Source organism: Equus przewalskii, chromosome 21 (genome assembly GCF_037783145.1).
Source record: "Equus przewalskii isolate Varuska chromosome 21, EquPr2, whole genome shotgun sequence".
In the NCBI taxonomy this organism is placed as follows: domain Eukaryota; kingdom Metazoa; phylum Chordata; class Mammalia; order Perissodactyla; family Equidae; genus Equus; species Equus przewalskii.
The window spans coordinates 951,227-978,867 of NC_091851.1; positions in this window are offsets into that span (position 1 = coordinate 951,227).

Genomic DNA, 27,641 nt, shown 5'->3' on the forward strand with positions numbered 1-27,641 from the left:
TGGTTTGATGTCAGCATTAATTTGGGGAAATTCTGTCATAATCATTTCAAGAATTTCTTCAGTTCCTTTCTCTCTTTCTTCTCCTTCTGGTATTCTTAGCACACATATATGTTAGACCTTTTGTAGTCGTCCCACAGTCCTTGGATATTCTGTTTTGGATTTTCTTTTTCAGTCTTTTTTCTCTTTGCTCTTCCACTTTGGAAATTTTTATTGTTATAACCTCAATCTCAGACCTTCCTTCCTAAACTGCCCTGTCCAGTTTATTGAGGAGCCCATCAAAGACATTGTTCATTTCTGTGTTTTTGATCTTTAGTACTTCTTTTTGATTCTTTCTTAGAATTTCCATCTCTCTAATGTCCTCCACCTGTTCTTGAATGCTGTCTACTTTAGCCATTAGAGACTTTAGCTTATTATTCAGTTGTTTTAAATTACCAATCTAATAATTCCAACATCCTTGCAATATCTGAGTCTGATTCTGATGCTTTCTGTCTCTTCAAACCAAATTTTTCGTTGATAGCCAGACACAGTGTCCTGGGTACAATGGCCTGTGGTAAATAGGCCTTTAGCAATGCAGTGGTGAGGTGGGGGTGGGGGAGGCGTCTGTAGTCGTGGGGTCGAGTCTCAGTCTGTTAGTGAATCTATGCCTCTGGACTGCGAACTCCACCAGCACTTCATGCTTCTCAGTACCCCTCCCTCAAGGTGCAAAGGACGCTTAGACAGGGCTGGAGGTGGATATTTCCCTTCCCTGGGCTGTTATGCTTTGATAAAACATCAATAGTTTAGGCTCTGATAAAACAGCTTCTCTGGAGGGCAGGCCTTGTTAAGAAGAACAGAATGCTCTGGTTCCTTCCTGGCATGGCCCCTGCCAGAAGAACAAGGAGATTTTTCTCACTCACTGTGAAAACCTAGGAGAGGTCCTGGAGGTAACTCTCACAAGATTGTGGGGCACCCATGGCTGGAGCCCCCTGCATTTTTTAACTCTTGGATTTGTCCACACTGAGCCTCCAGCAATTAATCAATTACAGTTCATGTTTTTCTAACTTAGTGCTGATTCCCACGAGAGGTTTCTGCTCCTGGGTTTCTGGTCCTGTAAGTTGTGATCCTCTGTATCCACCTGTCTGTTTCTGCAGTTTGGAGGTTTGCTCTGCAGCCTCACCTCTCTGATGGATCTAGGAAGAGTTGTTGAGTTCTTTGTTTAGCTTTTTACTTGTTATTATGTTGGAGGGATGACTTTCAAGCTTCTTACACATGGAACCAGGAACCAGAAGTTGAGATGCATTTTTTAAAAGGCTTGGGATGATTAACATTCAAGATAACAATAGAGCTTAAAAGTTTTTGAAAACCAAGCTGAGTTAGGGGAGAGAGGACCGAATCATACTCCCTTACAACTGCAAGGCACATTGTATTTTCCCAAGTGCTGCCTCATCTGAGTCTCCCGGGCATCTTCTGTTGTGTGTGAGGATTGCTTTGTACCCATTTCAGAAGGAGCAACTGAGGCTCAGAAGGGTTTCTTAACCTGCTCAAAGTCACACCACTAGCATAACTCAGGCTCCTTTGCATTTTCGGGGTGGAGAACTGGCCAGCAGATGTGTCTGTTCCATCACTGTTAAGCACAGGGCATTATCATTGTTCCCAACTTGAAGGCCTTAAAGCAAGGCGCCCACTTCTGGCTCTGCTGCCACTGCCAACTCTGGTCTCTTCCTGGGCCAGATTTACACACTTATGTCGCTGGCCTGTACCCTGTGGGCATTTGCTACAGTCCTACATGAGCCTACAGACAAGATGGTTCAGAGTACATTATCTGTGCTAACCCTCCTAGGGACATTTGCCTTTTAAGTGGGAAGGCTTGTTAACTCAAAAGGAATGGCTCTCTGATGGTTGAATTTTAGAAAGTGTGGCTTGAGCTGAGATTTTGAACTGGGTTATCCTGCCTGGAGCATCTCAGGTCAGATGTTTCCTCATGTGCCAAGCTGTTGTCCTGGGCACTGTCCAGCATGCTGCACACACGCTGGCTGTGGAGCTGCCAGGGTTGTCATCCTGTTTCTTCTCCACCACCCTTCCTGGGGCTTGGACCTGACAAGAAGGGTACTCAGGTTGAGAAGCAGGGTATTCTGGCTCCAATGCTCAGAGGGAAGCCGATTTATTTTCATCTTTGAATTACTTGGAGTTGTTTGCCTCGTCTGTCCTGACCCCAACTTCTGCCCCTCTTGGCTACCCTATTGATAACGGAGGCAAGTTCCTGGGGAATTAACTCTTTCTAGGTAAACACTTGAATTCAATCACTGACTCCCAAACCTCAGTCCTGACAAGGAAACACATTAGGCTTACTTTAAACTGAAAGGGTTAAAACAAACAAAAACAACCACCAAAGCCTCCTCCAGGGCCAAGCGTGCACGGATTCAATAGGACTGAGTAACACGTAGGAATCTGTATCTTTTTAAAAAAATGTTTCTTTTTCATATAATTAATTTGTTATTTTTATTGAGGTCACGTTAGTTTATAACATTAATGTAGATCTTAGGAGTACATCATTATATATCAACTTCTGTATAGACTACATTGTGTTCACCAGGAAAAGTCTAGTTTCTGTCCAACAACATACAAATGTGCCCCTTTACTGTTTTGCCCTCCTCCTACTCGCCTCCCACAACAAACAACAATCTGTTCTCTGTATCTATGTGTTTGTTTGTTGTAGTTGCTTTATCTTCCACATACGAATGAAAATCATACAGTATTTGTCTTTCTCCATCTAACTTATTTTTCTTAGCATAATACTCTCAAGATCCATCCATGTTGCTGCAAATGGAAAGATTTCATCTTTTTCATGGCTGAATAGTATTCCATTGTGTATATATACCACATCTTCTTTATCCATTCATCCGTTGATGGGCACTTGGGATGTTTCCAAGTGTTGGCTATTATGAATAATGCTGTAATGAACGTGGAAGTGCATATATCTTTTTGAATTAGTGTTTTTGTGTTCTTTGGATAAATATGTAGGAGTGGAATAGCTGGATCATATGTTAGTTCTACTTTTAATTTTTTGAGAAATCTCCATACTGTTTATACTGTTTTCTGTAGTGGCTGCACCAGTTTACATTCCCACCAGCAGTGTACGAGGGCTCCCTTTTCTCCAGATCCTCTCCAACACTTGTTATTCCCTGTCTTTTTAATAACAACCATTCTAACATGTGTGAGGTGATGTCTCATTGTAGTTTTGATTTGCATTTCCCTAATAATTAATGACGTTGAATATCTTTCTGTGTGTCTGATGGCCATCTGTATACCTTCTTTGGAAAAATGTTCAGATCCTTTGCCCATTTTTTAATTGGGTTGTTTGTTTTCTTGTTGTTGAGTTGTATGAGTTCTTTATACATTTTGGATATTAACCCCTTATCAGATATATGATTTGCAAATATCTTCTCACAATTGTTAGATTGTCTTTTCAGTTTGTTAAATTTTTTTGTCATGCAGAAATTTTTAGTTTGATGTAGTTCTATTTGTTTATTTTTTCTTTTGTTTCTCTTGCCTGAGTAGATATGTTACTTGAAAAGATACTGCTAAGACTGGTGTCAAAGAATGTACTGCCTATGTTTTCTTCTAGGAGTTTTATGGTTTCAGGTCTTACTTTCAAGTCTTTAATCCATTTTGAGTTGATTTTTGTGCATGGTGTAAGATAATGGTCTACTATCATTCTTTTGCATGTGGCTGTCTAGTTTTCCCAACACCATTTATTGAAGAGAATTTGCTTTCTCCACTGTATGTTCTTGGCTCCTTAGTCAAAAATTAGCTGTCCATAGATGTGTGGGTTTATTTCTGGACTCTCAATTCTGTTAAATTTATCTGTGTCTGTTTTTTTTTTTTCTTGCCAGTACCATGCCGTTTGGATTACTACAGCTTTGTATTATACTTTGAAATCAGGGATTGTGATGTCTCCAGCTTTGTTCTCTTTTCTCAGGATTCCTCTGGGGTCTTTTGTTGTTCCATATAAATTTCAGGATTCTTTGTTTTGTTTCTGTAAAAAATGTCATTGGAATTGCATTGAATCTGTGGATTTCTTTAGGTGGTATGGACATTTTAACTACGTTAATTTTCCAATCCATGAGCATGGAATATCTTTTCCTTTGTTTGTGTCTCTTTGATTTCTTTCAATAATGTTTTATATTTTCAGTGTACAGGTCTTTCACCTCCTTTGTTAAATTTATTTCTAGGTATTTTATTCTTTTTGTTGTGATTGTAAATTGGATTGTATTCTTGATTTCTCTTTCTGCTGTTTTGCTGGTATATAGAAACACAACTGATTTTTATACGCTGATTTTGTACCCTGAAACTTTACTGTATGCATTTATTATTTATGATAGCTTTTTTTGTGGATTCTGTAGGACTTTCTATATATGAAATTATGTCATCTGCAAATAGTGGTAGTTTTATTTCCTCTTTTTCAATATGAATACCCTTTATTTGCTTTTCTTGACTAATTACTCTGGCTAGAATTTCTAATACCACGTTGAATAAGAGTTGTGAGAGTGGGCATCCTTGTTTTGTTCCTGTTCTTATATGGGTGGCGTTTAGTTTTTCATTGTTGAGTATGGTAGTAGCTGTGGGTTTATCATGGCCTTTATTGTGTCAAGGTACTTTCTTTCTATGCACATTTTATTCAGAGTTTTTGTTATGAATGGGTGCTGAATCTTGTTGAAGGTTTTGTCTGCATCTATTAGGTGATCATGAGATTTTTCTTCTTCCTTTTTTAATGTGGTGTATCATGTTGATTGATTTGCTGATGTTGAATCATCCTTGCATCCCTGGAATAAATCCCACTTGATCATGGTGTACAATGCTTTTAATGTATTGTTGTACTCAATTTGCTAACATTTTGTGGAGGGTTTCTGCATCTATGTTCATCAGTGATATTGGTCTGTAATTTTCTTTTTTTGTGTTGTCCTTGTCTGGTTTTGGTATCAGGGTGATGTTGGAACCATAGAATGAGTTAGGAAGTCTCCTCTCTTCTTCAATTTTTTGGAAGTATTTGAGAAGGATAGATATTAAATCTTTCTTGAATGCTTCATAGAATTCACTAGGAAAGCCCTCTAGTCCTGGACTTTCATTTTTTTGGAGGTTTTTGATTACTGTTTTGATCTTCTTACTAGGGCTTGATCTATTCAGATTCTCTATTTCTTCTTGATTCATTTTTGGGAGATTGTATGATTCCAGGAAATTAGCCATTTCTTCTGGGTTATCCAGTTTGTTGGTGCATAGCTTTTCATAGTATTCTCTTATAATTCATTGTATTTCTTTTTTTTTTTTTTTGAGAAAGATTTGCGCTGAGCTAACATCTGCTGCCAATCCTCCACTTTTTGCTGAGGAAGATTGGCCCTGAGTTAACACTCATGCCCATCTTCCTCTAATTTATATGTGGGATGCCTGCCACAGCACAGCTTGATAAGTGGTGCATAGGTCTGCACCTGGGATCTGAAGTGATGGAACCCAGGCTGCCAAAATGAAGCATTTGAACTTAGCTGCTATGCCACCAGGGTGGCCTCTTATTGTATTTCTGTGGTATCTGTTTAGATTTCTACTCTTTTGTTTCTGATTTTATTTATTTGAGTCTTCTTTATTTTTTTTTTTTAGTGAATCTAGCTAAAGGGTTGTCTATTCTGTTTATCTTTTCAAAGAACCAAGTCTGTTTCATTGATCGTTTCTATTGTCTTTTTAGTTTTTATTTGTTTGCACTCTGATTTTTATTATTTTCTACCAATTTGAGGCCTCATTTGTTCTTCTTTTTCTGATTACTTTAGGTCTAATGTTAGATTGTTTATTTGAAGTTTTTCTTGTTTCCCGAGGGAGGCCTGTATTGCTATAAGCTTCCCTGTTAGTATTGCTTTTGCTTTATCTCATAGATTTTGATATGGCGTATTTCCATTTTTGTTTGTCTGCAGATATTTTTTGATTTATCCATTGACCCAGTAATTGTTCAGTAGCATTTTGTTTTATTTGCACGTATTTGTGACTTTTTCAGTTTTCCTTTTGTAGTTGATTTCTAGCTTCATACTATTTGGTTGGAAAAGATGCTTGACATTATCTCAACCTTTGTAAATTTACTGAGACTTGTTTTGTGGCCTAACATGATAAATTCTGGAGAATGTTCCATGAACATTCAAAAGGAATGTGTGTTCAGGGCCAGCCCTGTGGCATAGTGGTTAAGTTTGGCATGCTCCATTTCAGCAGCCCAGGTTCGTGGGTTTGGATCCTGAGCACCAACCTACACCAGTCATCAGCCATGTGGTGGTGGCAACTCACATATGAAATGGAGAAAGACTAGCAAATGTGTTAGCTCAGGAAGAAACTTCCTCACCAAAAAAAAAAAAAAAAAAAAGAATGTGTGTTCTGTAGTTTTTGGGTAGGGTGTTCTAAATATCTTTAAGTCCATGTGGTCTAATGTGTCATTTAAGGCCAATGTTTTATATTGATCTTCTGTCTGGATGATCTAACCACTGATGTAAGTAGGATATTAAAGTCCCCTACTATTATTGTGTTACTGTCAATTTCTCCTTTTATGTTGTTAACATTTGCTTTATATATTTAGTGATCCTGTGTTGGGTGTATAGATATTTACAAGTGTTATATCCTCTTGTTGGATTGTTCTCTTTATCATTATGTAGTGCCCTCGTTTGTCTCTTTTCACAGTTTTTGTTCTAAAGTCTATTTTTTCTGATATAAGTATTGCTACTCTAGTTTCCTCTTTGTTTCCATTTGAACGGAATATCTTTTACTATCTCTTCACTTTGTCTGTGAGTGTCTTTCTATCTGAAATGTGTCACTTGTATGCAGCATATATATGGGTCTTGTTTTTTATCCATTTAGCCACCCTACATCTTTTGATTGAAGCATTTAGTCCATTTATATTTAAAGTAATTATTGATAGGCATGTACTTATTAACATTTTGTGACTTTTTTTCTGGATGTTTTTGTAGTTTTCTGTTCCGTTCTTCTTCTCTTGCTCTCTTTGTGGTTTGGTGACTTTCTATAGTGTTATGTTGGATTCCTTTATTTTTATTTCTTGTGTATTTATTATAGGTTTTTGTTCTGTGGTTACCATGTGGTTTATACATAACAACCTAAATAAATAGCAATCTATGTTAGGTTGTTGGTATCTTAAGTTTGACCTCTTACTAAAAGCCCTACACTTCTACCCACATTTTATGTTTTTGATATGATGTTTTACCTCTTTTAATTTTGTATATCCCTTAACCTCTTATCATAGATATAGATGATTTTAGTAGTTTTGTCTTTTAACCTTCATACTAGTTTTATAGGTAGTTGATCCACTAGCTTTACTGAATATTTGCCTTTACCAGTGATATTATTTCTTTGATAATTCTCATATCTAATTTTGGCCTTTTCTTTTCCACTTAAAGAAGTCCCTTTAACATTTTTGTAATGCCAGTTTAGTGATGGTGAACTCCTTTAGTTTTTGCTTGTCTAGAAAGCTCTTTTAATCTCCTTCCATTCTGAATGATAACCTTTCCAGGAAGAGTATTCTTGGTTTTAAGTGTTTTCCTTTCTGCATTTTGAATATATCATGTCACTCCCTTCTAGATTTCTGCTGAAAAGTCAGCTAATAGCCTTATGGGATTTCCTTTGTACATATCTTGTTTCTTTTCTCTTGCAGCTTTTAAGATTCTCTCTTTATCTTTAATACTTGACATTTTAATGATAATGTGTCTTGGTGTGAGCTTCTTGAATTCATCTTCTTTGGTACTCTCTGGGCTTCCTGTTCCTGAATGTCTGTTTCCTTCCTCAGGTTAGAGAATTTTTCAGCTATTATTTCTTCAAGTAAGTTTCTGCCCCTTTGTCTCTCTCTTCACCTTCTGGGACACCTATAATGCAACATTAGTGTGCTTCATGTTGCCCCAGAGGTCCCTTAGATTGTCCTCATTCTTCTTAATTATTTTTATTTCTGCTCAGCTTGGGTGGTTTCCTCTACTCTTTCATCCAGGTAGCTAATACATTCTTCTGTGTCATCTACTTTGCTATTGATTCCCTCTAGTGAATTTTTCATTTCCATTGTTGAATCCATTGGCTCTGATTGGTTTCTTTCTTTCTTCTTTCTTACATTTTCCAATACTTTTTTTTTGATGTTCTCACTGTGTTCATCTATTCTTCTCCCAAGATCAGTGAGCATCCTTATGATCACTAGTTTTTTCTCTTTATCAGGCAGATTATTTATCTCTGTTTCATTTAGTTCCTTTTCTGAGGATTTGTCCTGTTCTGTTATTTGGAATATATTCCTTTGTCTCCTCATTTTGCCTACTTCTCTGTACTTATTTCTATATATTAAGTAGATCAACTAAATCTCCTGATCTTGGAAATGTGGTCCTATGTAGGAGATGTGTTATGGAGCCAAGCAGCATGTTCCCCTCTCATTACCCATGCCAAATGTTTCAGGGGTGTCGCTTATGTGGCTTTCTGTTGTGGTGGGGTCTCTATTGCTGCAGGCAAGTGGGTAGGCTGGTCTGGCCCTACCCCTGGTGCAGCTGGGTTTGTAGCTCAGGAATGCAGCTGTGTTAGCTTGCTCTTAGGTAACCCAGGCCTCAGACGTGGGCTGGCTATGCAACTATGTGGAGCATGACTTCCTCTGGTGTGCTAGTGGGCAGGGTAGGCCTCTAGTGAGAGCTGGTTGTGTGGCCCAGGGACATGTAACTGGTTCAGGAGTGCTGCTGGGCAGGGCAGGTCCTTGCACTAGCAGGCTGGAGGGAGGATTCCCAATGGTATCTGCCAGCGTCTGTGTCAGCATGGCTGAAGGTCATAAAATGGCTGCCAATATATCTCCATCCCTAGGGGGTGGGCCCAGCCACCTCTTGCTTCTCCAGGATGTGCTATGGGCTTAGTAAGTGAGTCTCTTGTACCAATGGATTATGCACTTTTCTATCTGGTGTTTTCGAGCTGGTTTCCTTTTCGAGTGAGTCTGTGTGTGGGCCCTTTAAGAGCAGGTTCTCCTTTCTCTGAAGTTCTAGTTTTCCTGAGCATATTCACCATTGGTTTTCAAAGTCAGGTATTACAGGGTCTCATCTCTCCTGTGCTGGATCTAAGGGCTGGGCTGCCTAACGTGGTGCTCAGATCCCTGTTCCCCTGGGAGCACCTCCGTCCCTTTGAGAGTGCTCCTGACCATGTGGTGCCGAGGCTAGGGTGGGTCTGTCCTCAGCAGGACTGCACTCTGCCCCACCTTGTGTTGTCCCTGGTTCTGGAGCTTCTTTTCATCCAGTTTCCAGATCTCTGTCAGGGGCAATTGCTCCACAGGGAGCTGTAGGTTTGCTGTGTCCATGGGAGGAGGTGAGCTCAGGATCCTCTTATGCTGCCATCTTGCAAAAACTCCTGGAATCTGTATCTTTTTTATAAAAACAACCAGGAGATTAAAAAAGTATTTAATTCTGTGAGCTTTCCAATCAAGACAACAGTGGAAGGAATAGTTTATTGGGCCTCCATTCACTCACTGAGAGCCGCTCAGTGCAACCTTTGAGATAGATCCCCACCCAGGCACTACCCACTGCATCCTTGTGAAGCCTATTCCGGGCATCCTATCATGCTCTCAGTAGACATTTCCATATGTATTTCTGGAAGGGGAAACCTTTTAACATAACTCCCACAGTGTCACCACATCTAAGGATCAATAACGATTCCTTAGTAGCCAATGTCAGTGATCATTTGTTTCCGTTTGGCGGATACAAATCAGGATCCTAACGAGGTTTGCCCACTGCATTTTATTGACATATTTCAAAAGTCTCTTTTGCTCCATAGACTTCCTCTCCCTGTCTATCTTTTTTTTGTGTATGTCCTTTGAAATTTACTTGTTGAAGGAACTAGGTCCATGGTCCCTAGAGCATCTCAAATTTTCTTATGCATATGAATCACCTGCAGATTTTGTTAAGATGCAGATTCTGACCCAGCAGGTCTGAGGTGGAGCTGGGATTCCTTATTTTTAGCTGGCTCTGGGGTGATTCTGGGGCTGCTGGTCCAAAAGCCACACTCAGGGAGCAGGATACTCACGGGAAGATTTCCGAGGTGCCAGCATGTCCCTGCCTCATCTTCCTTACGAACTGGGGGTGACCCAGGCCCTGGTCAGATTCAGGTTGATGCCAGCAAGCCCTCTGGAGGGTGATGCTGTGCATTCCTTCTGATGCTCAGCGAGTCTGTGCACAGCCAAGTTCATATCCCAGGGAGCCATCTCTCTCCAAGTCCTCCCAGCAGTTATTTTCTGTAGCTGGAGGCTCTGGCCCTGTTGCCAATCTGGGGAACCTTACATTGTCTTTATCGTGGACTGAACAGTGCTGCCTTCATTGTTGCTGCATGGGCCAGTGATGATGGCAGGTCCCTGAGTTTCTACATGGGCTGTGTTGGGAGGAGTAGAGTGTTGCAATGGTGGCCACCAATAAGCAATGCTTCCCAGGATCCATGCCTTTGTGTAGTCCTTCCCACATTGATACTGGTCTTGGCCATGGGACTGCAGAATCTTGACAAGTCTTGTGAATTGGGGTATGGAATGCTCCCCTGGCCCCACAGGGAAGCCTAGTTAGACTATGGAGTGATGAGAGGGCACATGGAAACACAGGCCCAGTTGACAGCCAGCACCAGGGCCGCAGGCTTGGGAGCAAGGCCATTTTATGCCTTGCAGCCCCAGCTTGGCACAGAACAGAGTGCAGCCACACAAGTGAGCACACAGCTGAACCCACCGAACCCACAGAATTCTGAGAAATAACAAATTGTTATTGTTTTAAGCCACTAAGTCTTGGTGTTCTGTTATACAGCACAGCTAACTGAAACACTAGTGCATGACACTCTGCAGATATGTGGGAGCTGGTGCTCATGGAGCCAAGACCACCCCAGCCTTTCTACTTGCTGGGGTTTGGCAAACATGGCTTCCCTCCTAATACCCAGAGATGCTTCAGCAAGGGAACTGGTTTTACATTCCTACATTCACCTTTCAGTGTCAGATCATGGCTTCCATCAAAAGGGAGGTACATGGAAAAGGACTTGGAGACACAGGCTCTTGAGTTGGGGACACCTGGTATGAACTCTGGAGTGACATCCCTAACTGTGGTCCTTGCACACGTTACTCTGTTCTCTTGGCTTCTGTAGGTTCATGTTTCAAAGGCATATAGTAATATTGACTTCAGAGCTATTGTGAGAATTAAGTAAAATTAGGTATTCCATGCTGAATCTAGTGTTCTATATTGTTATGATTATCAAATATTCTCCATAAATCTAGTAGACAATCTGTTTGCTCTCTCTCCCTCTGTTACTTGAAGTGTGGTCCACAGACCAGCAGCATCAGCATTGCCTGGGAGCTTGGTGGGGAAGCAAATTCTCAGGTCCCAGCTCAGGCCTATCATATCAGGGACTCTGGGGGTGGGGCCCCCAAATCAACAAGCTCTCTAGGTGGTTCTGTTTCTTTCTTTTTAATAGCTTTTTCTGTTATGAAATAAAACACAAGTGCAGAAAATCACATAGAACATATGGCTTGCTGAATAATTTTAGGCAAACACAATCTTAGCTACTGCACAGGTGACAAAGGTGACAGTTCCCTCTTCATGTCTCTTTCCTCTTCTGTCAATGGACATGGTCTGGTTGATCTAAGGGTTTCCCAGGGTGGTTTTTGCCAATGGGGCACATGTGTGCAGAGCAATGCATGCTGCTGTGCTTGGTCCTGTAGCTGGACCCAGAGACTGATCAGACCCGGGCACCGTCCTGCTGTCTATGCCAGACAGCTGTATTCTTTCATGAGGAGGAATGTCTGGATGGTTCTCTTTTTATAATGTCAGCAGCTGCTGCTGCTTAGTGCCTGGGACCATTAATTTATTTGAGTTTGCAAAATGGTGAGCTTCCATTTCTATCATTTTTCACTTATTAGCTGGGATAATTTTATAAAGAGACACTTTTACTCATCTATTACTGGATTACCCAGAGGTGTGGTTCACATAAGAAAAGGAGGGTAAATTTTTGATGCTTTTTTTGATTTAAAAATGCTGAATTGTTTTCATAAATCTTCAAAAAGTGATCAATTAATTTAGAAAATTATCATGAATTCATGAATTGATATTTTACAGGTTTCAATATATTGCACTTATTCTCCTTTTTGAGGCTTAATTTATCTCATAATGGGAGCCTCCTTATGTTGGCTCCTGAGTCCTTTTGATGTGATTCTAGTGGTCTTTGAGAGTGTCCTTGCTATCTGCTATAAACAGCTGTTCCAGGCTTACCTTGAACATTTCTTTTCCCAGACATGTGACAAGGCGTGAAGCCAAGAAGCCTTGGTTTCTTTTACTGGAAAGGCGTATTTCAAGACCACCTTCTGGAGGCTAGACACACTCATTGCTACTGGGTTGCTTCTTGTTTCCCTATATTTATATATCTTCATATGCATGTATGTATGTATGTATTCTCTATCTATCTATCTACTTTAAAAGTAAAACACCTCATGAGTACATACTGCTATTCTTAATCCAAATTTAGGACTTACAGGGTTTTAGTTTCCTCCTTTCTCTTCCGTCTGTATTTCATTTTTTCCACAACAGGAATCCTGATTCTCAAGGCCACAGGGGTTGACAGGATTAGAATATGCCATAATTATTATTTGTTTTAGTCTACATTATAAGCCAACAAAATAAGAATAGCAATATCACTGTCACCACCACTACAAAAACCTGATTACTAACAGAGTTAACCTTTTCTTCCCTGCTCTCTCCATCCCCCACTCTGTGACTGCGTGATGCTTGCGCTGTCTGTGCTCTGGACTTCTGAGCCCTTACCTTGTCCTAGCCCTTCAGGTAGCTACATATTTCATGCTCACCATCAGTCCTTAGGTCGATGTCTCTCGTCATATCAGCTGTCTGAAGTTCATCCTCTAGAAGATTCCTCCTGAAATGTTCAAGGGAACATATATATATAAGTTTGTGTGAGGGTTTATAATTAAAGTCTATCTTGCTGGATATAAAATCCTTGGCTCACATTTTTTCCCTTGAGTCTTTTAAATATATTGCCCTATCTTTTTCCGTGACCGAGTGTTGCCATTGAAAAGTTTGATGATATTTTTCTTTCTGAGTCACTCGTTCTTTTTGCCTAGATGCCTAAAGGATTTTTTTCTTTTTCTTTAAAGTTTAGCAATTTTACTCAAATATGTTTTGGTACTGCTTGTTCTGGGTTGAAATTCTTTTTCCCGCTTTGATGCTCTTTCTCAGGCTCTTAGTTGCTTTATATTATATCTTGGCTATTTTCTGTCTTTGTCACCGTCTTTCAAGTCTTTTTGAAATCTTTTGAAAGCTTCTTCTTTCTACAAATTTCCTCTTTCACCTTCTATTTCTTTGAGGTGTTACCCATTGTGTTTATGTGCTCTGTGTTCCTCAGCCTTTACCTAGTCTTTACTTCTGAAATACTGTTCTTTTCTTTCTAATTCCCTCACGATTTTGTTACCTTATTTATTGTTCTTCCAAAGTTATTTAAATGTGTTCATGTCATTTATTGTGCTTCATGTCTTTTAACTCGTGTTGACAGAGAAAATCATACCTTTGATTTCTGGGGGCCGGCCTTTCTGGCATGCTTTGATTGTCGGTAAAGATGTTATTTTGCTCCTTATTCTCTTTTTCCTTGTATTAATTTTGTAAAGTATTGGACTTCAATGCATTTCTGTTGCTCACTTTTTTTTATTGAGATCACATTGGCTCACAACATTATGTAAATTTCAGCTGTACCTCATTATATTTCGACTTCTGTATACCCTGCATCGTGTTCACCACCAAAACTCTATTTTCCATCCATCAACATAAAAATGTGCCCCTTTACCCATTTCGCCCTCCTCCAACTCCCTTCCTCTCTGGTAAATACCTATCTGTTCTCCTTATCTATGTGTTTGTTTATCTTCCACATATGAGTGAAAGCATACAGTATTTGTCTTTCTCCATCTCACTTATTTTGCTTAGCATGATACCCTCAAGGTCCATCCATGTTGTTGCAAATGGCACGATTTTGTCTTTTGTGGCTGAGTAGTATTTCATTGGATATAAATACCACATCTTCTTTATACATTCCTCCATTGATGGGCACTTGGCGTGCTTCTAAGTCTTGGCCATTGTGAATAATGCCGCAATGAACACAGAAGTGCCTATATCTTTTCAAATTAGTGTTTTCAAGTTTTCTTTGGATAAATACTCAGCAGTGGAAAAGCTGGATCATATGGTATTTCTGTTTTTAATTTTTTGAGGAATCTCTGTTTTCCATAGTGGCTGCACTAGTTTGCATTCCCACCAGTATCATATGAGGGTTCCCTTTTCTCTACATCCTCTCCAACACTTGTTATTGCTTGGCTTATTAGTTATAGCCATGCTGACAGGTGGGAGGTGACATCTCCTTGTAGTTTTGATTTGCAGTTCCCTAATAATTAGTGATGCTGAACATCTTTTCATGTGTCTGATGGCCATCTGTATATCTTCTTTGGAAAAATGTCTGTCCATATTCTCTGCCCATTTTTTCATTGAGTTGCTCACTTTTTGTTGTTGAATTGTATGAGTTCTTTATATATTTTGGATATTAACTCCTTATTGGATATATAATTTGCGAATATTTTCTCCCAGTTGGTGCATTGTCTTTCATTTTGTTGATGGTTTCCTTTACTGTGCAGAGGCTTCTCAGTTCGATGTAGTCCCATTTGTTTATTTTTTCTTTTGTTTCCCTGGACTGAGTAGACATGTTATTTGAAAAGATACTGCTAAGACTGATGTCGAAGTGTGTACTGCTTATTTTTTCTTCTAGGAGTTATACGGTTTCTGGTCTTACAGTCAAGTCTTCAATCTATTTTGAGTTAGTTTTTGTGTATGGTGTAAGACAGTGGTCTACTTTCATGCTTTTGCATGTGGCTGTCCAGTTTTCCCAACATCATTTATTGAAGAGACTTTCCCTTCTCCATTGTATGTTCTTGGATCCTTTGTCAAAGATTAGCTGTCCATAGATGAGTAAGTTTATTTCTGGGCTCCTGATTCTGATGCATTGATCTCTATGCCTGTTTTTCTGCCAGTACCATGCTGTTCTGATTGCTGCAGCTTTGTAGTATATTTTGAATTCAGGGAGTGTGATACTTCCAACTTTGTTCCTTTTTTTTCCCAGGATCGTTTTGGCTACTCAGGGTGTTTTGTTTTTCCATATAGATTTGAGGATTGTTTGTTCTATTTCCATGAAAAATGTCATTGGGATTCTGATTGGTATTGCATTGAGTCAGTAGATTGCTTTAGGAAATATGGACATTTTTACTATGTTTATTCTTCCAATTCAGGAGCATTGTATATCTTTCTATTTCTTTATGTCTTCTTCAATTTCTTTCAATAATGTCTTATAGTTTACAGTGCACAGATATTTCACCTAAATTTATTCCTAGGTATTTTATTCTTTTTGTTGTGATTGTAAATGGGATTGTATTCTTGATTTATGTTTCTGCTATTTCAACATTAGTGTATAGAAATGCAACGGATTTTCGTATGTTGACTTTGTATCCTGCTACTTTACTGTATTTGTTAATTTTTTTGAATAGTTTTTTAGTGGATTCTTTTGGGTTTCCATGTATAGAATCATGTCATCCACGAATAGTGACAGTTTTACATCTTCCTTTCCAATTTGGATCCCTTTTATTTCTTTTTCTTGCCTAATTGCTCTGGCTAGGATTTCCAGTACTATGATGGATAAGAGTGGCAAGAGAGGGCATCCTTGTCTTGTTCCTATTCCTAGAGGCATAACTTTAAGTCTTTCACCATTGAATATGACGTAAGCTGTGGGTTTGTTATACATGGCCTTTATTATATTGAGTTATTTTCTTTCTACCCCATTTTACTAGGAATTTTTCTCATTAAAGATTTCGGATCTTGTCAATTGGTTTCTATGTGTCTATTGAGATGATCATGTGATTTTTATTCTTCATTTTCCCTGCATCCCTGGAATAAATCCCACTTGCTCATGGTATATGATCATTTTAATGCTTTGTTGTATTCAATTTGCTAATATTTTGTTCAGGATTTTTGCATCTATGTTCATCAGCAATGTTGGCCTGTAATTTTCATTTTTTGTGTCATCCTTCTCTGGTTTTGGTATCAGGGTAATGTTGGTCTCATAAAATGAGATAAGAAGTCTCCTTTCTTCTTTAATTTTTTGGAAGAGTTTAAAAAGGATAGGTAGTAAATCTTCTTTGAGTGTTTGGTAGAATTCACAAGAGAAGACATCTAGTCCTGGCCTTTTCTTCTGGTGGGGGGGGGGGAGGTTTTTGATTACAGTTTCAATTTCTTTACTTGTGATGGGCCTACTCAGATTCTCTATTTCTTCTTGATTTAGTTTTGGGAGGTTGTATGATTCTAGAAATTTATCAATTTCTTCTAGGTTACCCAATTTGTTGTTGTAAAGCTTTTCATAGTATTCCCATCTCTTGTATTTCTGTGGTATCTGTTGAAATTTCTCCTCTTTCATTTTTAAATTTGTTTCTTTGAGCTTTCTTGCTTTTTTTGCTCAGTCTGGCTAAGGGTTTGCCAATTTTATTTCTGTTTTCAAAGAACCAGTTCTTAGTTTCATTGATCCTTTCTATTGCATTTTTTAGTCTCTATTTCATTTATTCTGCTCTGATTTTTATTATTTCTTTCCTTCTACTGACTTTGGGCTTTGTTTATTCCTCCTTTTCTCCATTTTCTAGGTACAGGGTATGCTTGTTTATTTGAGATTTGTCTTGTTGCTTGAGGTAGGCCTGTATTGCTATACACTTCCCTCTTACTATCACTTTTGCTTCATCCTGTAAGTTTTGGTAAATTGTGTTTCCATTTTTATTTGTCTCTAGGTATTTTTGATTTCTCCATTGATGCAATAGTTTTTTAATAACATGTTGTTTAGTCTTCACATATTTGTGACTTTTCCAGCTTTCTTCTTGTTGTTGATTTCCAGTTTCATACCCTGTGGTTAGAAAACATGCTTGATATGATTTCAATTTTCTTAAATTTATTGAGCCTTATCCCCTAACATATGATCTATCTTTGAGAATGTTCCATGCACACTTGAGAAGAATGTATTCTGCTGCTTTTGGATGGAATGTTCTATATATATCTATTCAGTCCCCCTGGTCTAGTGTTTCATTTAAGGCCATTGTTTCCTTGTTGACTTTCTCTCTGGATGATCTATCCATTGGTGTAAGTGGGGTGTTAAAGTCCACTACTATTATTGTGTTTCTGTCAATTTCTGCCTTTAGGTCAATTAATAGTTGCTTTATATACTTTGGTGTTCCTGTGTTAGGTGCATGTATATTAATAAGTGTTATGTCTTTTTGGTGAAATGTCCCTTTTATAATTATATAATGTCAATATTTGTCTCTCTCTCTCTCTTTTTAATCTTGAAGTCTATTTTGTCTGATGTAAGGATGACTACAGCTGCTTTCTTTTGTTTTCCGTTTGCATGGAGTATCCTCTTCTATCCTTTCATGCTGAACCTATGTTTGTTTTTAGAGAAGAAATACGTCTCCTGGAGGCAGCATATTCTTGGATCTTGTTTTTTAATCCATTCAGATACTCTGCATCTTTTCATTGGTGAATTCAATCCATTTACACTTATCATGATTACTGATATATGAGGGCTTAATACTGATATTTTATTTTTTGTTTTCTGGTTGTTCTATGTTTCCGTTGTTTGTTTTTCCTTTTGTTTCTGTATGCCATTTCAGTTTGGTGGTTTTCTGTGATGTTTTTCTCAGTTTCCTCTTTATTTGTGATTTGCGACTCTGCTCTGATTTTTCGTTTTGTGGTTACCGTGAGGTTTGTAGAAATGATCTCATAGATAAGATAGTCCTTTTTCTGCTGATAGCATCTCATCTTCATTAGTTTATGCAGGTTCCATCCTTTTCTTCTCCCCTTCTATGTTTTGTTGTCACAATTTATCCTTTTTTCTATTGTGAATTTTTTACCAAATTGAAGTGGTTATAGTTATTTTTGATGCTTTCTTTCTCTGTAGCCTCTGTGTTATAAGTAAGTGTTTACCAGCCTATTCTGATAGAGAATTGCATTTTTCAGTTTCTCTCTATTTATCACCTCACTCAGAGCTTTGTAAATCTTTGCCTTTTTACGTCAGGTAGGAGAGCTCCGTTCAACATTTCTTATAAGAGAGGTCTAGTGATGATGAATTCCCGCCGTTTTTATTTCTCTTTCATATGTGAATGATAACTTTGATGGATAAAGTATTCTTGGCTGATAGTTTTTGTCTTTCATATTTTGAGTAGATCATTCCACTCTCTCCTAGCCTGCAGAGTTTCTGCTGAGAAATCTGCTGAAAGCCTGATGGAGGTTCCATTGTATGTTATTTTTTCTTTCTGACTGCCCTTAATATTCTTTGTTTGTTGTTGACTTTTGACAGTTTTAATATAAAATGCTTTAGAGAAGATCTTTTTGCCTTGAGATAATTAGGAGTTCTATTATCTTCATGTACTTGTATATCCAGTTCTTTCTCCAGGTTTAGGAAGTTCTCAGCTGTTATTTCTTTGAATGAGCTCTCTGTTCATTTCTCTCTCTCTTCTCCTTCTGGGATACCCATTATCCTTATGTTGCTTTTCCTAATTGAGTTGGATAGTTCTCATAGAATTTCTTCATTTAAAAAAAAAAATCTTAGTTCTCTCTCCTCTTCCACCTGAATTGTTTCTAGATTTCTGTCTTACGCTTGCTAATTCTCTTTTCTATATGGTCTTCCATATGGTGCCACCACTGGGAGCTGGGTCATGGGTTCTGCTGTGGTTCCTGAAGCCTCAGGTTACAGATGTCACTTGCCACTGCTGGGGAGGGAAGGGGGCTAAGCCACGAGTGCTGTTGTGGGTTCAGCAGCCTCTGGCCACTGACATACATCAGTGTACTTCTTGAAACCTCAGGTCAGGGCACCCTACCCCTTTAGATGTATAGATGCATCTATTTCAGGCATTCTGGTGTGCTGTGCAGAGTCCTTTGTTGATCAATGGATGTCTGACTGATTGTAACTTACAGGGGAGAGACGAGGGGAACAACTCATTCTGCCATGATGCTGACATCACCCCCACAACTTTTTCAAAACCTGAGAGATGTGTGCCAAGCTGGATGCATATGTCCCTGGGGAGCCAGCACTGTCCTGTTGCTCACTTTTTATGTGAATCAAGTTTTCCTGAAGTTTTAGAAGAGAGCATGTTTAACTTCACAGAGCACCCTTTTGCTGTTTTCCTGTGGTGTTAAACAATATGGCAGCCTACTTTTGGAGCCTGCCTGGATGGGTTCCCCATTTTACCTTTGTTGTTGTGGGCATCCTGCTCAATTTTGACTTTCCTCTACCACTTTCTCCTCAGCATGGGCTCTGTCCTAGAAGAGAGCCGCAGTGGGACAGTGTTAAGAGCTTGGATGGCCCAGCCTGCCCTGCCTCTGGTCCCTACTCCTGAGCTTACCCTCACTGTGCACTAGCCCAGCCCTCTCAGTCTCAGCTGCTGTTCCCCAGTCTGCTCACGATGCTCAGGTTGCTTTGGGGTTCTGTTCTCAGGCCCGACAGTCACCCTGCTGCTTCCTCACACATTCCCTCTCACACATCCAGGGCTAGTAGCTGTGCAGTCTGTCCCGCCCATTTGTATTTCGGATGCTGGCTGGTTTTGCTGTAAGTGTCCATGAGTGTCGGCCTTGCTGTCCAGTTGCTCTGTGTGTCAGTCTGCAAAGGGCCATGGTCTTGGAGGTTAGACAATGGAGACTCATTTCTCACAGTTCAAGATCAAGGTGTCACAGGGCTGGTTTCCCCTGGGGTCTCTCTCCTTGGCTTGTAGATGCCATCTTCTTGTATCCCCACATGGCCTTTCCTCTGGTATCTCTGTGTGCCCAAATTTTCTCTTCTTCTCAGGACGCCAGCCATGTTGGGTTAGTGCCCACACTAATGGCCTCCTTTTAACTTAGCTACCTCTTCAAAGCCCTGTCTCCAGGTGAAGTCACATTCTGAGGTGCTGGGGGTTAGGGCTTCAATGTGGATTTTAGAGGACAGAATTCAGACTATAAAACTGATTTTATCTTGGGATTTGGGGAGATGAAACAGCCCGCCACTGCGGCCCGCCTCCTGAGATTCTGCCTCTCATAGCTGACGTTTCTCGGCCAGCTGAGCTGGAGGAGCACCGCCCAGGCAGGCCCCTCCAGTGGCTCTCAGTGTGGCGCCCGCCCCTGCTGCCATGCCAGCTTGGGAGCCCAGGGCAGCAGGGTTGTGGCCCAGCATGGCAACCCTGTCCCCACAGCGGCAGTACCTGCCCAGAGCAGATGCTCGGTAAACAGCTCCTGCACAAACGTGCAGGAGGCAGCGCTGCAGGGCGGAAAGAACACAGCCTGGGAGACACGAGCTGTGGGGTCAGGTCCAGGCTCTGCCAGCGCCGGGGTTTGTGCCTTTGAGCAACTCCTCTGAAGATCTCGAGGGGCCTGGACCCCTCCATGGCCCAACTCAGCTCTCGTATTCTTTACCTCAGGTAGGGTATATGTGTACACCGCCCTAAACAAAATGGACTTCTGAGGTAGCAGCCAGTCCACAAACAAAGTCAGACCCGTCTCTTTGTGTTGTCTTCTCTGCAATTAGAAGCGACAGCAGGAGTTGGCCGGAATCTAGAAGGTTAAGAGGGTCATCATTTTACCTGCATCTAAGAGCTTCTGACAGGAGCCCCGACTCTGTATCGCGGTCGCTGCCTGGGAATGAAGCTTTGGCTGGACTAAGTGCTTTGGGGATGTTTTAGAGAATGAATTTTATGAAAAGAATGGAGATCATGTCAGAAGCAGATCTTAGGGAGGCAGCCAAGACTGAAAACTAGCCTGGAGAGACAAGAGGAGGCAAGCTGGCCTCTCCCGCGTGGCTCGTCTGTCTGTCTGTACCCATCCTTCACTCGTTCTTCCGCCTGTTCTCTCGGCTCTGCTGCCCTCACACCTCGGTCTGTGTCAGATTTGTATCTGCTTTTATAAAAAACAGCCAAATAAAGATAATCTGATTTCCAGTTCACTTTACATTGTATTTGTTAAAAAGAAAGAAGATCTAAACTGTGGCCACGCTAGGACTCGAGTCAGAGCACTTGTCGCCAACGTTCAAAGGTGATGCGCTTGGTGTCGGCCCAGATGGCGGGACCTCGCCCAGGCCTTGCGTCCTAACTCTGGGCTAACAGACCCAGCCCCTGCCTCATTTGTTCGTTCACTCATCAACTGCTTGTTGAGCACCTATTTGTTGAACTGCCCAGTGGTCACTCAGGACATGGAAGCAAACAGAGTAACAATCACACTTTCACCGCTGCTGGGATGTGCAGCAAGAGGCAAAGGAGAGAGGTGCTGGCCCCGGGGCTCATTCTCCCTGTGGACGTCCTGGGTGAGGGTCAGAGACCCGCAGTGCGGGTAGGGGGGGTTGTCTCACGGTCTGGGAGCCCTTGTAGGGGAAAGGTTGAGCTGAGAAAACGCCTTAGCCAGAGCCCTGTCAGGGAACCTGGAGGGGCGCCCAGGCTGGGATGCAGACAGCTGTGCACACGTGCGCAGGAGCATGGCCACGGCGGGGCTGAGTCCTTCTCTGCAGCTCCCTCCAGAGGCGGCAGTGCCATGGTGAGCAGAAGGTGGCCGTGGGCGGGCAGCTGGCCCATGAGGCCCGCCAGGCTGAGCCCTGTGACTGCCTGGGCGCGGGTCTGAAAGGACACACACACGTCTTGTCTGGAGCCAGGCTCTTCTCTGCTCTACCCCAGGCCCGGGCCCAGGAGTTGGGGCTGCTGCAGTGAAGGTGCAGACACCATCGATCTTGGCCCTGGAGTGATGGTACCCTGACCGCACTGTCCAGGAGCGAGTAGACGTGGTGGGGTTGCAGAGCGCCCCTCTCTGCTGGACACATGAAGAAGGCGTTTTGGGATTTTCACTCCCTATCCCACTGTGGATCCCCGTTCTCTGCTTCCTTTCTGCTTTTCCAGCGCTGTGAGCACTTTTCCCCTCGGCCATTCCCTGGGGTCCCTTCCAGAGCCTTCTGTTTTCTTTTGTTTTTCTCAGCCTCTAACCCTAATGCCAGGTTCTCAAGCCTGGCTGCAAGTTAGAATCATGAGGGAGCTTTTAAAAATGTCCAGGGCCCAGATTTCTCCCCTCAGAGTGCTGACGTGATGCTCTGCCTGCATGCCCGGGTGAGTGGACTGTGCAGCCAGCGTGGCCCCTCTGCAGCAAAGGAGAGCATGTTCCTCACTGGTTTCACTGCTAGCATGGGAGGGGTCTGAAAATGGGTTAAAGCAGCACTTTCAGGGGATTTGGGGCTTGAAACAATTGCTTCCACTGCCAGGAGCACTGTTAGAAGCTGGAAGGAGATGACCCCAAATCTGACTTTCCAAGAGGCTTTAAAAACTAGGACAGATTCTTCCGGTCTCAGGACATCCTGCATGAGTCCTCCTTGGGGCCCCTTGGGGGGTGTGTGGCAGGTATTCCTGGAAAACACACTGGGCCCACATCAATTTCTTCATGATGGGGGCAAATGGTTGGCAAGACAAAGCAAGATAAACTTGCAGAGAAAAATAAAACTAAGGAGGAAACAAAGATAGATGTGGCTCGTGGGTTTTGAGGGACCCTGTCACACCGGGCTCTTTGGTCAAGTGGCGACAGTTGGACTTCAGTGCAGTCAGTCAGAGAGCTCGTTAACACCAAGACTGCTGGGCCTCGCCCTGATTTGGACTCAATGCGATGGCGGGGGGCGTGTCTGAGATCCTGCATTTTCAACAAGTTCCCAGGTGACGTTGATGTTGTTGGGGCCGCCGACCACAGCTTGAGAACACTGGTCAAAACAAAGCAGCTGTTCTCAGAAAGTCAGTGAGAAGACAGAACAGGCAGAAAGCTTTTTGTCTGAAATCCATCCGCACTAGATGTCAGAGTCCTTTCATTCCAATTCCCCTGTGCCTTGGCCCTGCTTGCAGCCAAGGTTTGTCATCCCCAGGCACTGATGCTTGCCGTGATTGAAACCCAAAGTTTCTGGTGTGATCCCCAGCATGCACAATCAGGGAAATCTGCAATTTTCTCCAAGCTGGGAAGCACTATGCAAATGCTGTCTGTTTCCCTCCTGGCCAGAGCTGGTGCTTCAGGTGGGCGCACTGGACAGCCCGGACTAAGGTCGCAGCTGGACTTCACTAGGTGAGCGGCCTCCAGCACTGGGGTGGTCCTGGGCTGCCTCAGAGATCACACAGTTCCCATGCTCATGAGGAATTGTGACCCACAGAGATTTCATCAAAGGCCTAACTCTGGCCAAATACAGTGATTTCAAACTACATCCTAGGGAGGCCTCGTGGGAGCTGTTATTGAGAACGTCCTGAAAACATCTAGGAGAACTTCTGCATTGCCTCGTCTTCTTGGCCTTTTCCATTTCAGTCTCTGAGAAGCCCTGCAATTAAGAAACCTGCTTACAGTAGCTGAGCCCCGTGCTTTCTGTAACTTGTCTGATCACGGAGCACTTTTCCTCAGCTTCTCAGCAGTTCTGTTAAAACTCAAGGAACTCATTCTCTATGGGGCAACGATGTGAGAAATGTGCACGGACTCCACAGTCTGGGAGTGGGGGCAAGTCTTCTTGGTCTCAGAAAGCAGATCTGGGGCTTTGCGTGTCTGTATGGGGTCACAGATGCTTGAGGACACAGACAGGTAATCAGGGGTTTCCTGGGATGGCCCTTTCCCTGAAGCATCTGAAGTGTGTCAAGAACCGTTGGGGCTGGGTTCAGGTGCACAAACCATACGGACACTGAGACACATCTGCTTCCTTATCATTATGCATAGGTTCTCCATCCACAAGGACTCACTCCTGCTTCTCCACAGAGCATCAAATATTCACAACTCCCACTGTGTGGCCTCAATGCCTGGTCTTGTAACTTGCCACCCAGGAAAGAGCTGCCTGGAAGAATTCTCACTAAAGCCAAAATGCAAATCAAAACCACAATGAGGTATCACCTAACACTCGTCAACGTGGCTGTTATCAAAAAGACAAGAAATAACAGGTGTTGGCGAGGATGTGGAGAAGGGAACACTCGTACACTGCTGGTGGGAATGCAAACTGGTGCAGCCACTATGGAAAACAGTATGGAGATTCCTCAAAAAATTAAAAATAGAAATACCATATGATCCAGCTATTCCACTGCTGGATATATATCCATAGAACACAAAAACAAGAATGTGTAAAGATATATGCACCCCTACGTTCATTGCAACATAATTCACAATAGCCAAGACTTGTAAACAACCCAAGTGTCCATCAACAGATGAATGAATAAAGAAGATGTGGAATATATATGATGAATTTTTGCCATTTGCGACAACAAGGATGGACCCTAAGGGTATTATGCTAAGCAAAATAAGTCAGAGAAAGGCAAACACCATACGATTTCACTCATATGTGGAAGACAAACAACACGTAGATAAGGAAAACAAATTGATGGTTGCCAGAGGGATTGAGGGTGAGGGGAAGCTGAAACGGGTAAAGGGGGACATATGTATGGTGACAGATAAAAACTAGACTTTTCTTGGTGAACGTGATGTAGTATATATAGAAGTTAAATATAATGATGTATACCTGAAATTTACATGTTTAAACCAATGTGACCTCAATGAGAAAAAAATCTTTAGAAACACCAAATGAGGCAATAGAGTCCAAAGCTGTGTGACTCAAAGCGAGGTTTGCAGCTGGCACATCACCATCGCTCAGGAGCTTGTTAGCCACGCAGGCCCGGGCCCTGCTCCAGACCCGCTGAGTCAGCCCTGCCCTGAGTGAGACCCCCAGGCGATTTATAGGCACAGGAGAGTTTGAAAAGCACTGTTTTAAAAATAAATAAAAATTTATGACACGAGCAATGTGCCAAAGGGTAGGCTCTCAGGCGTGATTGCACACTGGGCTCATCTGGGGCCTTTAAAAACCCTTCTCCCCCATTTGGTTTGATGGGAATGCAGAGCGACTGATTTAAAGGCTGGCGGTCTTCCCTGGCAAGAGTGTCTCCTCTGCTCGTCCTCCAGCGCCTGGACCAGTGCCTGCATGAGGCAGCTGCGAAACTGTCCTGGGAACACATTTTGCTGCTCAGCTGGGTTGACCCTGCGGTTCTGGATCGTGTGGAGGACTGGGGGTGGTCCTGCCAGGAGTCTGCTTGAATGAAGGACAGAGAAATATTCCAGAAACAATTCATCCTGAGGGAGGAGACTGGCCCAAGCCCAGCGTCTGAACTATGCATATGGGCCCATAGGCCACGCACCCTCCTTGGGCCCCAGCACCACCACGGCGGGCAGCCCTGCCCTCAGCTGAGCCCGTGGGTGGGGCAGAGCCAGGGCCATGTGATGGGCCATCATATTTTGAGGTGTTTTTTTTGTTTGTTTGTTTTTGTTTTTTGTTTTTTGGAGGAAGATTAGCCTTCAGCTAACTACTGCCAGTCCTCCTCCCTTTGCTGAGGAAGCCTGGCTCTGAGCCAACATCCGTGCCCATCTTCCTCTAGTTTATACGTGGGACGCCTACCACAGCATGGCTGCCAAGCAGTGTCATGTCCGCACCTGGGACCCGAACCAGCGAACCCCGGGCCGCCGAGAAGCGGAACGTGCGAACTTAACCACTGCGCCACCGGGCCGGCCCCTTGAGGTGTTTTTTTTAACCCCTAGATTGTAGCCCAAGTTACAGATGAACGAGAGGCAATAGTTTCAAGACAAGATGTCAAGTGCCACTGGGTCCCCATGCGACCATCTTTGCCCTCCCAAGGGTGTGTGCAGAATGCTTCAAAGTTCTCAGGAGGGTGGGACCGCCACCTCCAAAATGCCTACTTCTAAGACCGTTCTCACTCGGTGTGAGCCGGCGGGCTGTGGTGACAGGACAGGGCAGCTGTGGGCAGAACCCTCCACAGCCCTCGCCGGCAGGCTGGCCCCAGCACTCATGATGAAAAATCAATTGTGAAGGAAGAGCAGCCACAGGCATCTTGAGATCAGCATCCCACCAGCCCCTGGGGCCGTGCGGACCTGGGAGGTGGGGCAGAGGGATCATCCCACTGCAGGGAGCTGAGCCTTCTGCCTTAGGAGCACCTCTTCTGTAAAAGAATATAAGGTAGATGGAAACCTTGGAAGCACGTCCAAGGTGCGCAGCCAATAAGTCCTGCATCCCAGTCAGGTTGGGCGGCTGGGCGTGGAGTGGCAACCGGGCTAGGGGAGGCCAGGGCGTCTCCCATGGGCACTCACCTGAGCTGTGCCCCTCCCCAGGGGCCTCCTGGAGGGGAGTGGTCCCAAGAAGCCACAGCTGAAGAAGGGCAAGGAGGGGTGGACGAAGTCTAAGGGGACCCTGGTGACCGAACTCCACCCAAAGGTGACAGGGACACTCTGGGCATCTTGCTTGCTGGACACCAGATGCTGGGAGCGTGCCTTCCTCCTCCTCTGCAGCGAGCCCCCCGGTGACTCAGCTCTCCATCCCTTGCAGGTGTAGCAATTCTCTGTGACACCGGGTACTGAAAGTTCTCGTCTCTTTGTCCTTCTCAGGAATGCAGAGGCGTGGGGATGGGCAAAGGGGAGGCAAAGCCAGTGGAGGCGTGTCATCTGGGCCTGTGGACTGTGGGGTAGAGACGAGCCAACCGCCTCTGCCTGGCCCACACCCCCACTGCCCTGCTGGTCACCCCGGGTGGGGCGGGCACCTCCAGCTCCTGGCTCTGCCTGTGGGGCTGGGCCAATCTCACCCACCACTGTGTGACAGAACACCTTCTGTTGGGCCCGGGGACGCAGTCTCACAAAACTAGAGTGCCCTACTCCTGGGCTCACGTCAAGAAACGTGAACTGATTAAAAGAAAGTTCTCAAACTTGAGAATTATTTCCATGAATACAAGCTGGGGGCTTACACTGTGTTTAGACACTGGATGAAGGGTCTGCACTGAAGAGAAAAAGGATGTATGTAAGTGACTGGAAACGACCTGCTAATAATGGCAAACAGGACCGTGATGGAGGTCTGCGAAGCTTCCGGGGCGGGAGATGGGACAAGAAAGCGAGGCTGAATCGCAGACCATTTTTCAGTGCCACCCGTTTCTTCTCTTTGGGGGGCTCGTCTTTTGTCTGCAACGGGATGTCAGTACCTACTCTGTAGGGTCCTTGTGGGGACTGATGAGGAAGAAACAACACAGTGAAGTGTGGGTGCCGTGGTTGGTGCAAAGTCATGGGCCGTGTCCTTTCTTCTTTCTCAGAAAGAGCACCTGGGGTGTGCTTCCTTGTTCTGCCCCTGGTGGCAGCCTTTCCTGCCAGCCTCCAGCCTCCACCTGGCCTGTGGGAGGAGAGGGCATGGGGTGGCTGGCTAGGGCCATCTGCATTTCTTCTGCTCAGCAGCCCCTCAGCCATGGGTGTGTGGGGAGAAGACACAGGGCCAGTCCCTGGTAGGCCAGCAGGGAGGGAGGGACATTGTCCAGGAGCCCAGGCAGCCCTTGGGACTGCATCCTTTGGTACACATGTGAGAAGGTCCCCTCCAGGGCTGGCCCAGGCCCTGGCACGGGGGGATGCTCGGACCTCAGAGCTGGGTGTGCAGTTGCTGCTCCAAGGTCTCCGCTTGCACGTCCGTGAGCAGTGTGGTGGCTGCCTGCCATGTCTCCCTGCAGGGAGGGATTGCCGCCAGGCTGACTGCCGGGC